Source organism: Plectropomus leopardus, chromosome 11 (assembly GCF_026936395.1).
Source record: "Plectropomus leopardus strain MGB_pleo_1.0 chromosome 11, ASM2693639v1, whole genome shotgun sequence".
In the NCBI taxonomy this organism is placed as follows: domain Eukaryota; kingdom Metazoa; phylum Chordata; class Actinopteri; order Perciformes; family Serranidae; genus Plectropomus; species Plectropomus leopardus.
In genome coordinates, this window is record NC_142186.1 from 4,701,584 (window position 1) to 4,717,927 (window position 16,344).

General features: G+C 39.2%; 2 pseudogenes across 2 annotated transcripts; both read left to right on the top strand.

Moving 5' to 3' along the window:
* Window positions 1–3,412: 3,412 nt before the first annotated feature.
* On the top strand, window positions 3,413–6,915 carry LOC148188188 (protein NLRC3-like; annotated as a pseudogene). The gene is made up of 3 exons (XR_015778046.1): window positions 3,413–3,545; window positions 4,461–6,226; window positions 6,320–6,915. The product of XR_015778046.1 is annotated as a protein NLRC3-like (transcript).
* Window positions 6,916–7,097: 182 nt separating this feature from the next.
* On the top strand, window positions 7,098–12,642 carry LOC121946276 (stonustoxin subunit beta-like; annotated as a pseudogene). Its single transcript, XR_015778078.1, has 3 exons — window positions 7,098–8,968; window positions 10,659–10,705; window positions 10,845–12,642. The product of XR_015778078.1 is annotated as a stonustoxin subunit beta-like (transcript).
* The last annotated feature ends 3,702 nt before the right edge of the window (window positions 12,643–16,344 follow it).

A 16,344-nucleotide genomic window follows, 5' to 3' on the forward strand; every position in this document is an offset into this window, starting at 1 on the left:
ATTTTTTTGTGTTTTTTGAATTTTATTTTTGCGTAACTTGGCATGATGGCATAAAATTTGGCCAAGTTGTGTATTTTTATCATGATTTATCATGATTTTTTTTCTTCAAGTCTTTAAAATGCCTTTTAAACTAAATAGAGGAACGTGTGTCCCTTCGGCTTTGTATTGTGCAATTGACTCCCATTCAAAATGCATTTTTTTAATACACTGCCATTGCAATTTGATTTCTATTTTTATTTATTCTATTTTTTTTTTCATTTAGTGATTAGGATGTCATAGTGTGGTGTGCATGTGTGTGTTTAGAAATTAATGTGTGTGTGTGCGTGCGTGCGTGTGTGCGTGTGTGCGTGCATAGGTGTGTGCAGCTACAGATGCTTAAACACATTTTAAATTGCTGTTCTAATAGGGATTCTTAAAATGTTCTCATAATAATCTTGTTCATGTGTTAAAGAGTTAAAATTATGAAAATTAATGAATATTTGTTATCTGTGGTGAGGACTGAACTTAATAATGGCATTCATAAGACAAAAATTGGAAAAAATATATTGATACATAGTAATCCACTGGTGGAGCAATTTATTTACAAACAACTTTGCACAAAAAATAAAAACTGATCAGATTCAATGTTTTTCTAAAAAAAAGAAAAGAATATTTGTTATGTATGGTAAGTACTTAAGTTAATAATGGCATTCATAAAAAAAAACTGGAAAAAATATCTTGATACATAATAATTCTATGGCAATCTTTAGAAGAGCATTTTTTTGTGTGTCCACTGTATATGATTATTTTCAGCACGGCTCTTCTTCACTTTCATTTTTATTTTCACATTTTAATGCTGTCCAGTAAAACCAGTCTTCAGATTTAGACCTCATTTGGTCAAATATTCTATGGACTTTTCATCCTGGCTTTGTCCAATATTCCCATTTTATACTCACACGACTCTCACTTTGGTTTTATAATGTATCGCATGGCTCCTTGTATTGGCCGAAGTGTTCCACACTCCGGCAGTCACCCCCACAGGACTCTCTGAGGGACACAGTCATAAACTTCAAAAAATATATGTAGAATGGATGGACAAACTTCATGATCCCAGCCCAATAATATGTCCAGAACCATAAGCGTGTTACGGTGAATGTCATCCACACCTGGCACCTTGACGTGTGGGTCAGAAGTAGAGTGTATTGTCTTCTAATTGGAAGGTCAACAATTCAATCCCTGGTTCCTCCGGGCAACATGTCGTAGTATCCTTGGGCAAGATACTGAACCGATTTGGCATCTGAGTGTGCATGCGTATGAAAGGTTACTATCTAGTAGGTGGTACCTTGTACGGCAGCTTCTTCCAACACTGTTTGAATGTGTGTGTGAATGGGTGAATGTGACATGTCCTGTGGAAGTGCTTTGAGTGGTCGAAAAGACTAGAAAAGCACTATTCAAGTGCAGTCCTTTTACCATTTGCTGCTGAGGAGCTTTTTGACTACCTCAGACCGTCTAACAGGGACATAGGTGAGGCTTCTCTGAGTCTTTGAACTCTCCACAGATGACAGGTTGGTCATGTTCAGGAGTTCCTCAAATAGCTTTTTCCACTGCTCAACAATATCCCCAGTGTGGGTCTGCAGTTCATCTGCACTGCTGAACTCAACCTAAGTCTTGCAGTTTGCCAGAGCTTCCTTGAGGCCAACCGGAAGTCCTGCTCTATAGCCTCTCCGAACTCCTCATATACCTGGGTTTTTGCTTTGGCGGATGTCAAAGCCACAGCCCCACTACGACAGGCACTGACGACCCTCTGACCAGAACTTTTAGAAGGTTGTAGGTAGATTTATTTATAGATTTATTAAAGTTTAAACAACGAAATTACAATTTTTAGCAGCCACCTCCACAGTTTAGGCTTTGAGCACAGCTCACTCAGATTCCAAGTCCTCAACCTCCCTGAGAATGCACAAACAAGTCTTCTAGAAATGAGAGTTGAAGCCTTGCAGACAGGGGCTTCAGCCAGGCATTCCCAGTTCGCCCTCGTTACGTGTTTGCATTTATAAGGTCTGTCTGGCTGCCTCCCCCGTCAGGTGATCAGTTGACAGCACTGCCCCTTTCTTCAACTGAGATCTGTTAATACAACCTCAAAGTTGATAATTGATCTTTGGCCTGAGGTGTTTTGGTACCGAGTACACTACAACGATCCTATGCTCAAACATGTTTTGTCATGGCCAGTCCACGACTAGCACAGAAGTCCAGTAACATAACACCACTCAGGTTCAGATCAGGGAGACCGTCCCTCCCAGTTGACCCCCCTCCAGTTTTCTCCACTGTTGCCCACGTGAACACTGAACGCTTCCAACAGATCGGTAGAGTCTTCTGATGGTATCTTTTACAAGACAACCCCCTGGACTTGCCAACCTTGAGACCTGAAAAATAGGGAGGATTTCAAAACCAAAGAAGGACTTTGGGGTTTTTCCTCAAAAAAAAAGAAAAAAGAAAAAAAGAGTTGTAGGGACTTTGTTTCCTGCATTCTGATGACTTTTAAGAATAAAAATAACAAAATAATATGTAAATTGCAACAGCATTTTTATAATGTAATTGTTGTTTTAATTCTCAGGAAAGACTACAGAATAATCCCCCCTCTGATATGAACTTGCATGAATCTGTGGCATTAACTAAAATTACTCAGTTTTCATTCATTCATTCATCCTTTTCATCGCACCATGTGACCCCTGTGATCAAGAGAGCTCAGAAGGTCCCATTGCTCAGTCTGCCCAGAAGCATCACTCTCCCCTGGACTCAATATTCATGGTCTGTACATATACAACAACTACTTTCACATCTTTTCTGTTCACAATCATCTTCCTGCTGCACTTTTTAGACCAGTAGTTGTCAGTCCATCTAACATGGATGTGCTGTTTGGCTACATGGTTTTAGCTTTATTGGGCCTCATGCAAGAAAAGATAAATCATCAAATGTTCTTTTATGTTTGTTTATATCCAGGATTTGTTCTTCTTTTGTTAGAAGTCATTGATATTTGGGATTCACTACCACCATATTTGCTTGTCTCTTGGGTAAGAGAACATTTTACAAGTGGTTAGAGCACTTGTATCACTTGACGTTCTTCATCTTACAGCCTTTTTGAATGTTGACCTGCCCTCCTATAGTGTTTAGCAGGCATTACCTGCACGAATAGGTGACTTATATGATCAAGTGGGATTCAGCATTGTGCACACAAAGAGCAAATTTGGGTGGTTTAGAGCATTTGGTGCATCTGGAGTTGACTTCTTGTATTTATTTCTGTCTTATCAGAAAATTAAGAAAAATATCAGAGAAATTTACAAGAATGTTGTTGCATGAGGCCAAGTGTTTTATTCGTGTAAATGTATTTGTTCCAGCTGTGGGAGGAGAAACTTATCACTATTATGAAGAGTGAGTGATGGAAGATGAGGAGGTGTTGAACGATGAAGTCAAAGAGCAGACAAGGAACAGCAGAGAAGCTTTTCTGAAGATCACACTGCACTTCTTGAGGACAATGGAGCAGGAGGAGCTGGATCACTGTCTGCACAGCAGTAAGAGGATTTCTCTAAAGCTTTAACATGATGGATAAATTGGACATTTACTGATGTCTCAAAAGATTGACAAAAATAACAGAACAAGAATTCTGCTTTAATGCAAAGCAGGTTTTCACATACAAGGGATTTGCCTTATTGATGCATAACAAGGACAAAATAAGAAAAAATAAAAATAAAAGCAAGTATTGTCAAACCAAAAATACTGCTACTCCCAGCTGCAGGCTTCTGCCACAACAAGGGTTTTCAAATCTTGTAGCACCACCTACAGGTTCAAATGTATAAAATGCTGCAGATTTGTTCAGCATCCTAATCAGTACAACTTCACTGATATTGTTGCCATGTAATATTACTTTAAAAAAAAAGTAGTACAGTGGTGTTTAACTATTGGCCACAAGGTGGTGCTATTGGCTACATTGTAAAATATGTCATCCAGCTCTAGGTTGTTCTTTCTGCCACCTGTAGACAGACTTATGCCCATCAGAGATGAGTCCAATGGCGGTGGTGTTGTCCATGAACTTTAGGAGCTTGACATATTGCTGACTTGATGGCTCAGCTGTTGGTACACAGGGAAAAAAGGGGAAAGGACACAGAAATAATAGAAAATAATGTCCAGAAATTGTCCAGATTGCCCAAGTTTTCTCCATGTGTGAAAGAGCTATGTAACATCCATTTGAAAATATGTCAGGTATGATAGCAAAAAGTTTAAATAATTTTACTTAAGATAGCAATGCCGTCAACTGTTACCAGTATTATCTGCTGGTCTTACCTAATTTTACTGTCTTGCTCCACCAAAATAATATCCAATTTGTCGTCTGTCTGACTGTGTGCGAGCACAGCTTTAGAGGGATTAAACTTTCATAACATGTGCTTCAGAAATCACTCACTATTATTATTTGTTGTCTGTTTATTCAGGAACTCTTGCTGTATTTTGTCAAAGTAAACTCAAATCTTACCTGAAGAAGAAGTTCCAGTGTGTGTTTAAAGGGACTGCTAAAGCAGGAAACCCAACTCTTCTGAATCACATCTACACAGAGCTCTACATCACAGAGGGAGGGACTGCAGAAGTCAACAATGAACATGAGGTCAGACAGATTGAAACAGCATACAGGAGAACAGACAGACCAGAAAAAACAATCAGACAAGAAGATATCTTTAAAGCCTTACCTGGAAGAGAAGAACCAATCAGAACAGTGATGACAAAAGGAGTGGCTGGCATTGGGAAAACAGTCTTAACACAGAAGTTCACTCTGGACTGGGCTGAAGGCAAAGCCAACCAGGACATCCAGTTCACATTTCCATTCACTTTCAGAGAGCTGAATGTGCTGAAAGACAAAAAGTACAGCTTGGTGGAACTTGTTCACCACTTCTTTGCTGAAATCAGAGAAGCAGGAATCTGCAGGTTTGAAGAGTTCCCGGTCATGTTCATCTTTGACGGTCTGGATGAGTGTTGACTTCCTCTGGACTTCCGCAACAACAGGACACTGACTGACGTTACAGAGTCCACCTCAGTGGATGTGCTTCTGACAAACCTCATCAGAGGGGAGCTGCTTCCCTCTGCCCGCCTCTGGATCACCACATGACCTGCAGCAGCCAATCAGATCCCTCCTGAGTGTGTTGACATGGTGACAGAGGTCAGGGGGTTAACTGGCCCACAGAAGGAGCTGTACTTCCAGAAGAGATTCAGAAATAAGAAGCAGGCAGACAGAATTATCTCCCACATCAAGACATCACGAAGCGTCCACATTATGTGCCACATCCCAGTCTTCTGCTGGATCACTGCTACAGTTCTGGAGGACATGTTGAAGACCAGAGAGGGAAGAGAGCTGCCCAAGACCCTGACTGACGTGTCTTCACTTCCTAGTGGTTCAGACCAAATGAAGGACATCAAGTATGATGGAGGAGCTAAGACAGACCCACACTGGAGTCCGGAGAGCAGGAAGATGATTGAGTCTCTGGGAAAACTGGCTTTTGAGCAGCTGCAGAAAGGAAACCTGATCTTCTATGAATCGGACCTGACAGAGTGTGGCATCGACATCAAAACAGCCTCAGTGTACTCAGGAGTGTTCACACAGATCTTTAAAGAGGAGAGAGGACTGTACCAAGAAAAGGTGTTCTGCTTCATCCATCTGAGTGTTCAGGAGTTTCTGGCTGCTCTTCATGTCAATCTGACATTCATCAACTGTGGTGTCAATCTGCTCACACAAAAAAATACATTTTGTGTGACAACCTTCTATAAGAGTGCTGTGGACAAGGCCTTAGAGTCCAAATGGACACCTGGACTTGTTCCTTCATTTTCTCCTGGGTCTTTCACTGCAGACCAATCAGAAACACCTACAGGGACTGCAACCACAGACAGAAGATGGCTCGAAATCCAATGTGGCAACGGTCATGTACATTAAAACAAAGACTGAACAGACTCCATCTCCGGGGAAAAGCATCAATCTGTTCCACTGTCTGAATGAGCTGAACGATCATTCTCTCGTGGAGAATATCCAACGGTACTTGAATTCAGGAAGTCTCTTCTCAGAACATCTCACTCCCGCTCAGTGGTCAGCTCTGGTCTTCATCTTACTGTCATCAGAAAAAGATCTGGATGTGTTTGACCTCAAGAAATACTCTGCTTCAGAGAAGGCTTTTCTGCAGCTGCTGCCAGTGGTCAGAGCCTCCAACAAAGCCCTGTAAGTGGGATTTATTCATCAATATGTACTGCTGCTTCAACAGGGGAGAAGAAAAATAAATAACTTATGACTTCCTTATTATTGTCTTTCCAGACTGACTGGCTGTTACCTCTCAGAGAGAAGCTGTGAAGCTCTGTCCTCAGTTCTCAGCAAGTCCTGTAATCTGATAGAGCTTGACCTGAGTAACAACAACCTGCGGGATTCAGGGGTGAAGCTGCTGTCAGCTGGACTGACAAGTCCAAATTTCAAATTGGAAACTCTCAGGTTGCATGAAGTTACAGTTTGCCTTGTTTTTTTTTTTTTAGATTTTGTTGAAGATTTGGTTAATTGTTTAAGATTTTACACCAAACCTTGAGCTCCATTAAAATTAAAAAGGCCCTCCAATGTTGGTATTTTAAAATTCACAGAGCAGAACGTTTTCTAATGTATTTTGTTCTAATTCCTGATTTGCATGTAGAGTACAAATTAAACTCTGGCAGAGATTTTGAACCTAAAACTTGTCTGAATGTCATGTGATTTTGATACTGTTTATTATTGATTCAGTCAAGATTAGCTGATACATTTCCAACAAGTAAAGCAGCAGTTATTTTAACATTCTGAGGAGAGTTTACATATTAAGTCCAAACTCATCTTCTTCTCACTTTATTTGCCCTGTTCATTATTTCCTCTTCAGACTGAGCTGCTGTGCATTCACAGAGAGAAGCTGTGACATTCTGTCCTCAGCTCTGAGCTCCAGCACTAGTCTGAGAGAGCTGGACCTGAGGAACAACAACCTGCGGGATTCAGGAGTGAAGCTTCTGTCCACTGGATTGGGGAATCCACACTGTACTCAGGAAACTCTCAGGTCAGGATTTATTAACCCATTAAAGTAATAGCCATCTGATTTACATTGTTGGATAAACAGCTAACTTGTATTTTGTCTGCAAAAGTGATTTGTCCAAGGACCTTTAACTTAACTTGGGCATTAGTTTCTGGACTCACGGAACTACTTTTCCTGATAATATTTCATCATGTTTTGTTGTTTTTGCAGTTATTATATACCGCAGATACATTTTAAAGATTTGCTCTAAATTAGTATCTGGGTTGGGGAGACTGTGGATCAGGAGGTAGAGCAGTCATCCACTGATGAAACAAGAAACAATTGCTATACCTATCTATTAGTCTATCTACATCCCCAACAACACACAGTAGTTTAAACAGCTACTGGGAGTGAAAGGAAAAAGGATTTAAAAAAAGGGAGCAATAGAGTTGGGAGCATGGATTCAATCTGAATATTTGAGCCTCTTGCTTGATTCTCTAGATTGAATCAGCTCAAATATTTTTACTTGCAGTTCGTTTTTTTGCTTTGGACCCATTTTATCTCTAGCTTTTCTTCTTTGTCCTCCTCATGAGGCCTAACAGTGTCTCCCCACTTTCCTATTCCCCACCTAACTATCCTTGGAACTATTCTATTTCACAGTCAGGGGTTAACCAACTGCATATTCTTCCCCTCAATAGCAAAATCCACCAGTACGCCACAGTTAGGTGGCAGAGATGGAAGTGGTGCTATTACCTAAGCAGTCAATATTCTCTGCAATAATGGTACTCATTGGTTTGGAAAATCAACTTGGACTTGTCTTGAATTAATCCACTTTGTGATTTGTGAAAGCTTTATGTTAACCAGCTTTGTCCTGCCAAAACTCCTAACCCTCTTATGTTATGTAAGTCCATTTCAGCTAAAAATGTGTCCTTATTCCCTGTGTTTCTATATCTCCCATTGAATTTATGCTATCTGCCAGATGACTGCCACCCATAATGTTACAAAGGCGAGCGTGAAAAAGCACAATAACATACATATCACAATGCATTTGTTTCTTTATTCTCAGTTCTTTTTCTCCTTCATGCATTTAGTTTGAGCCATTTTCTTATACAGTGCAGGCACACTGATCCTATCAAGTGCCTTACATCCTTAATGTAAATGTCTCCAGTGAATTACTGAAAGGGTACTGTGGTATTTCTTCTGGGTAAAATGAAAACCTCTTGGAGTAGCCGTTTTGAATGAGATTAACTCCCGCTTTGCCATTTGACCGGGCATTTTCTGAATCACAGTTGTACAAAAGTGCACGACGCACTCCCCCACCACGACGAGACCATCGTTTATTCACCTTCTCAACACAAAGGAGCAGTAACCTAATTCACTCTTGGGCATAGTTTTGCCAGCCTATTCAGGTCTCCCTATTCCACCCTTTTTAACTCTCTAACCTCTGGTTTTTATTACTGTATCCTAGTTTCTCTGGTGCATTATAGGATTTTAGAACATTTCTAGAATTTTAGGAAATGTATTGGATACTGGGATGTTTCTAGGACTTTATGACGTTTCTAGCGTTATATGATGTTTCCAGGATTTCAGGACATTTTTTAGGATTTTAGGACATTTCTTTGACTTTTTTTTAAGAAACAAGTTCTATTTTGATGCTGCTGTATGCATTCTGGCCCCCTATGTATACTAAAAGTACAGAACTATTCTTAGTGTGAATCACTTTAGTCACTCAGATAATCTGCCATGTGTATTGTTTTGTGTGTTTGCAGTCTGTCAGGCTGTGTAATCACAGGGGAAGGCTGTGCTTCTCTGGCCTCAGCTCTGAGCTCCAACCCCTCCCACCTGTGGGAGCTGGACCTCAGCTACAATCATCCAGGAGACTCAGGAGTGAAGCAGTTGACTGCTAGATTGAAAAATCCTCACTGTAGACTCGACATTCTCAGGTATGAACACTGGTTGAACATAGTAAGGATATATTTCTGTTGATAGTCTCTGGGGTGAACATCTCCAGAAACAAAAATGATAATTGACTGTTGTTAATGGTTGATGCAGTTTGGATAGATCTCTGCATGTACACGGAACTGTCTTTCATTTTGATATAAAAAGATTTGAATCCAAAATAGTTAATTTGCGTGATTTGTGTAGATCCGACCAGATTTTTTAAACTACAGTTTATCCCTGATGTATGCATTTAATTTATTTACTTATTTATTTTATCTTCTGTCTATCTGTCAGTTTAATTTATATCATTTATATGTATTTGTATCATATTTCTTTCAGATGTGTTGTTTTGATACCTGTGCTGTGCTGTATCATTTACTAAATTGTTCACTTTAAATAAATAACAAAAGGTGTCATATTGGCAGAAATCAACATTGGCCAATTCTAATATTTCAATTTAAAGCATATATAGGCCAGTACTGATGATATGTCCACATTCATTTTTACTAATATTAATAATAATGAATGTCAAGTGATAGCAAAGGTTATGAATTATTAGAAGTGGTGCACATAAAATGTCCTAAGTTCAGCATTCATAATACATGCCAAAGTGATAACAGTGTTTGAAAGAAGATCCTAAGTCTCGAGTTACACAGTACATTGTAACTACCATAATTACTACTCCTATGTGTCATAACAGATATAGAATGATGTCCTATTAACATCAACAATGCTCTATAACAAGACTTTCTGAGCTTTAGGTGAAGTGACAGCACTTTAAAAGGTTATTAGCCATTATATGATACTATAACAAAAGTAGAATGACTTGTGAGGAGTATTTATTGACTGAAAGTAAAATTTAAGACAAATGAAATCATTTTAGTCAGTCAGTTCTGCCTGCTCTGTATAAACAAATAGTAACTGCAGTTCAGGAATCATTAATAAGTCAGAGTCTTATGATGGAGAATTACTGACATTTTTGTTGTTCCACTGACTCCAAAGTAGTTATATTGAGTTGAAACTGAATTTTGAACCTGACAACTTCAGGACAGGACAGGGCAGGACTTTTGAAATGCCACATTCAAGAGTATTTCTCAACCTTCTGGTATGTGTATGAGAGTCATGTCATTTCTGTCTGCATGCTGACCATAGACTGTATATAAAGATGGACAAGTGAAGTTAAAATGTCCAAGATACGGGCGTTGCCATATTATGATGGTGATGTCATTTAGAGCCGGATTCTGCACACTGTTGATATCCGCGATGGGGGAGTTCCGGCCAAAACACCTGTCCGACCAGTTGCAAGCAGCTCTATTGAATGTGAGCACACAGATTGGTTGTCTCAACTGTCAATCATAGCAGAAACTCCCCCTTTTGTAGAATTGAGTAACTCATTAAAACTCAACTGATCATGAAAACAAACACTTGAACAAACACCAGGGTAATGAGAACTACCTTTAGTGACAGAAAACATCTTAGGGAAAATTTTATTTGGCTTGAACTTTGGTGAGTGGACATAGGACAAACTAAAAACTCAAAGTGGGGGGGTGGGCTTTATACTGCAGTCAGACACCAAGGGGCGATCCATATTGAAAAGTTACACATTCGGAGAGCTGTTATGTTTTCCATCTTTAGTTACAGTCTATGATGTTGACATAGGAAGTGCTGCTCTGATCCTCTTTCTCTTATCAGGGTGGAGCCTGGTGGAGTCCGATGGTTGAGACCAGGCCTGAGGAAGTGTAAGTGTGTTTTCAAATTGATTCATGATAACAAAGCATCTTCAAACTGTGACATTGTTCATGCAAATCTCCAATGCCATCATCAAAGTGATGGCAGATCAATAACTGCAACTGTTTTTTATCGTTTTCTCTCCATCAGATTCCTGTGCACTCACTATCGACCCAAACACAGTACACAGACACATCAAACTGTCTGACAAGAACAGGAAGATGACGCATGTAGACAAGGTACAGCCTTATCACGATCACCCAGACAGATTTGATGAGTGTCCTCAGCTGCTGTGTAGAACTGGTCTGACTGGTTGCTGCTACTGGGAGCATGCGTCAAAGTGTCAGTGAGTTACAGAGGAATCTGCAGAAGAGGAGACAAAGCTGACTGTATGTTTGGATTGAATAATGTGTCCTGGAGTCTGCATTGCTCTGGTGGAGGTGGTTACTCTGTTTCTCACAATAACAGAGGAACAACCATATCCTCCTCCTTCTCCACGTCCTCCTCCTCTTCCGTCTCTAACAGAGTTGCAGTGTATGTTGGCTATCCTGCTGGCACTCTGTCCTTCTTCAGAGTCTCCTCTGACACACTGATCCACCTCCACACCTTCAACACCACATTCACTGAACCTCTTTATCCTGGCTTTGGTGTTGGGCTTGGGTTCTGGTCTGGTTCCTCAGTGTCTCTGTGTTCTCTGTAGGTCTGACAGTCTCCTCCTTTTTGAGAGTAATCCTCTCACTGCTATAGCGGTGTGCTTTTGCAACAAATACGCCTGTGTGAACAAACCTTTTATTTGTATAAAAAAATAGTCAAGTTAGACATCCTACTTTGGCTCATTACTGCCTCTCAGGTTTAAGACTAAATTGCACCTATAAACAAAAACCCAGTTTAATCACCAAACAGTTCAAACTGACTGGACAAAGAGTCAGTCATAATGGGATGGCACCCAGGGTGGCCAATCAGATTTCAGGGATGGCCTTTGCCACCCAGGCTACTCCCTAGACATGTCTCAGAATGACAGGCAGTAAATGTGTCACAACATTTTTTGCCAGCAGCATAGCGTCTCTTTCTCTCCCTCTCTGCTGTCCACGTGTGCACGCGGGAATCTGCTTCATTAGCCTGTCCTAAAAGAAACTATACATATAACCAAAATAATATATATTTGTGTATGTGCAGTAGTCACATAGACATTATATAACAGCCTGTCAGAAAAAATGCAGGTCTGTGTGTGCACAGGAGGGTCTGATGATCAACACTGAGGGACAAGTTACAGTGGACAAGCATCAGAGAAATGGCAGAGCTTAAAGTCTAGACTGAAGACAACAACTCAATAATTTGGGGGGGGCGATTGCCCGCTGACATACTATTTAAAGATTCAAGGGTACATTTTTTGTATTTGACAACTGTTAAGATGTTTGAATGATTTTATTTTATTGTACTATTATATTTTATACAGAATCGGAATTTCGCTCTGACTAACTGTTGTTTGCAAACTTAGGAAATTTAAGACAGTTTTTGTTTAATTTTTACTGAATATTTGAAGGCAAACTGTTCCATTGATACTGACATATGTAGCCATATCACTTATTTTGTTGCTAATGTATGTTATTGCAATTAATAATACTTTTCAGGATTTTTGTCATATTATTAAGAATATTGTTATTGCACCACAATTCACCCTGAAATCATGTCATATTATGTTAAGGCTATATCACCCGCCCTTACATTGCAGTAGGTACAGGATCACGGCAACAGAAATCTTTCAGATTGTTGTCATAAATTAATGAACTTTGTACAAAATAATTCAGATTGATTGAAAAGATTCCTCATTTAAACTTTAAACTTCCTCCACTTCCAGTCCTTTAATAACTGAAGCTATGATCTTTAAATTATGGAAATGCTGTTTACATTTGTCTCATGTCACAATAAAATCACAATGTCACTGTCACTGTTTTTGCTGTCTTTCTCAGTTATTAGTCACTGAGATTATTCAGCTCAGGGATAAAGCATACAGTTTAAAGATTATAGAGTTGTCTTGCTTTTTTTTCATTGTGGTATTTGCCTTGGTTTTTGTTTATCACAGTGTAAACCCTGGTGATCATTTACATTCTGAATTTTCTGGTTGTCAATTTTTATAGTGCATTCCTTGGTCATATTTTAAGTGTATACCCAGGTTGTCACATTGTTGTTGTTTTTTTTACAAGGTATGCCCTGTTAGTCATCTCAGTTGTCATTTTGTACAGTGTATACGCTTTTTGTTACAGTTTATACCCTGGCAGCCCCCTCAGTTTTCTCCTTTTTTTTACAGTGTGTAAACTCATAGCCACTTAGGTTTTTATTAATTATAGGCTGTCATTTTTTACATTGTGTACCCTGGTAGTCACCTTGGTTGTCATTTTTAACAGTTCCCCGCTGTTCAACCTGATTGTCGTTTTTTTACAGTGCATAGAAGTTGGACTGTATCGAATCATAGAATTCCAGCACACTGTCCACTACCCTAACCCTTACAAAAAACCTTTATCAGGTGAACAATGTTTTGGTCATCAGAACTTCATCTGGTTAAAAAGTTTTTGGCAAGTAATTGGACAGGATCCTGAAGTCTCTTCCCTGGAATTTCAGCAGCAGCAAACACCATGGTTTCCTGTTATCACTGCCTCTCAGCAGGTGAGATTTAATTTGATTCATTCAGTATAAGATGACTTTAGTCACAAGATGACCTAAAATCTTGATACATGTTTAGACATTGAAAACTGATTTTTTCTGGTTAGCTTTGGAGATATAGCTAATTATTCAGTTTCATTTGGAGCAACTAATTACCACGGGTCAGATACTGTACACCTGTAACCTTTTCAGTCGTATATGTTCCTCTTTACCTTGAATGTTGTTTTTTTTGTTTTATCTTTAAGGTGAATTGTTGCAGATTGATTTGATCATTTCACCACCAGACATGATCAAAGTGGCAGCAGGGGGATAACCAGCCTGCTGGAACATATGTACCCAGAGCAACAGGAGGGGGATAAACAGCAGTCAGATGATGATGAAGGTAATGTGGTGGGCACATCTACGGAACAGTTACAGGAGTTACAGTTGAGAATGGAGGCTTGGAAAATAGGCTTAAAGAAGCAGGTGACAGCATGTTGAACTGGCAAGAAGGTCTCTGGGCAACAATCCTGTTGGTGGCTTGGGAGGCAAAAAAGTGTATTGAAGCAAGGCTGCAGGTCTTCTACGAAAGTGTGTTGGTATGCCTGCTGTGGAGTGACTGTGGGGAGATGAATTTAAAAAAGGCCTAAGACAAAAATCAGACCTTTTGGAAGCTCCCCAGTTTTTCCACCCCTGGACAGCAAGCATCTTTCAGCCATTATGCATCTGATGGTGATACCACACTTACGACTTTCCAGGCGGCCACAGCCACCCGTTACAATGGAGTTTCCCCAGTTCCATAAGTCAAGGAGTTCTACAGATGCCACTGATTTCATCCACCAGTACGAGAACTTTCTCACCCTCACACCACTGAGTGACATTTGAGCTCTCAGGCACACTGAAGATAGGGCTGGCTTGCTTGCTGGTTTGCTGGCGCCACCTTCCAGCAGCTGATGGGATGTGTTCTGATGGAGTTAAAGGGCAAAATATGTTTGTCGACATCAGTGACATCATTGTCTTCTCCAGGACTCAAGAGCAACATCTGTGTGACTTTGAGGCGGTGTTTCAAAAACTACACCAGGCCCATCTAACCCTCAATGAAAAAGAAATGCCATGACTTACCTTCCTCGGTCATGAGGTCTCTGGTGGATCCAGAAAAAGTCGGGGCTATTGCTGCCTACCTGCTCCGGCAGATCTGAAAAGTCTCCAGAGATTCCTGGCCATGATGAGCTGGTACCACAAGTTCGTCCCCAGGCTGGCCGACATTGTGGCTCCACTCAATAACCTCAAGAAGAAAGGGAGGCCATAGTTGTGGTCGTCGCAATGTCAAACCGCCTTTGAACAGCTGAGGGATTTGTTGCAGGCACCACCAGTGTTGGCCCAGCTAGACCGAACCTTGGCTTTCAGGTGCAATGTGACTCTAGTGATGTGGGTTTTGGTGCTGTCTTGATACAGATCATTAATGGAAAAGAAAGACCCATCGGCTTTGCTTCAACTTACTATGGCGTTTTCTGTCATTTTTTGGACATGCCAAATGGTGACATTTTTGGCCTTTGGTCTTTTAAATGGTGATATTTTTGGCCTTTTTTTCCACTATGTATACTAAAATGCGCCTCTATGAGCTATTAAATGTCCTTATCAGCCATTTTTATGAATTGTCAAGATTTGATGTTTTTTGACATACTTTACTATGGTGTTTTCAGTCATTTTGTCGACATGCTAAATTATGATTTTTTTTTTCCTTTTTTCCACTTTGTATACTATGATGCATCCCTACAAGCTATAATATGTTGTTTTCAGACATTTTTATGACATGTCAAAATGTGATATTTTCGAAATACTATACTAGAGCATTATCGTCCATTTTGTTGACATGCTAAATTATGATGTTGCTGGCATTTTGTGTCCTTTTTTTCACTTTGTATACTAAAACACGCCTCTAAAAAGTATTAAATGTCCTTATCAGCCATTTTTATGACATGTCAAAATTAGATTTTTTTCGACATACTATACTATGGCGTTTTTTGTAATTTTTTTGACATGCTAAATTATGACGTTTTGGGGCTTTTTTTTCTACTTTGTATACTATGATGCATCTATACAATCTATAATATGTTGTTTTCAGACATTTTTATGACATGTAAAAATGTGACATTTTTGACATACTATACTATGGCGTTTTCTGTAATTTTTTGACATGCTAAATTATGACGTTTGTGGGATTTTTTCCACTTTGAAAACAACATATTATAGCTTGTAAAGATGCGTCATAGTGTACAGACATTTTTATGACATGTCAAAATTTGACATATTTGACATACTATACTATGGCATTATCGTCCATTTTGTTGACATGCTAAATTATGATGTTTCTGGCCTTTCTTGGCTTTTTTTTCACTTTGTATACTAAAACACGCATCTACAAGCTATTAAATGTCCTTATCAGCCATTTTTATGAGATGTCAAAATTTGATTTTTTTTGACAAACTATAATATGGAGTTTTCAAACATTTTCATGACATTTCAAAATCTGACATTTTAGACATACTATACTATGGCGATTTTGGTAATTTTTTTGACATGCTAAATTGTGACATTTTTGGCCTTTTTTTCCCACTTTGTATACTAAAACGCGCCTCTACAAGCTATTAAATGTCCTTATCAGCCATTTTTATGACATGTCAAAATTTGATTTTTTTCGACATACTATACTATGGAGTTTTCAAACATTTTCATGACATTTCAAAATTTGACATTTTTCACATACTACACCATGGTGTTTTTGGTAATTTTTTGACATGCTAAATTATGACGTTTTTGGGCTTTTTTCCACTTTGTATACTATGACACATCTTTACAAGCTATATGTTGTTTTCAGACAGTTTTATGACATGTCACAATTTGACATTTTTGACATACTATACTATGGCATTATCGTCCATTTTGTTGACATGCTAAATTATGATGTTTCTGGCCTTTTTTGGCCTTTTTTTCACTTTGTATACTAAAA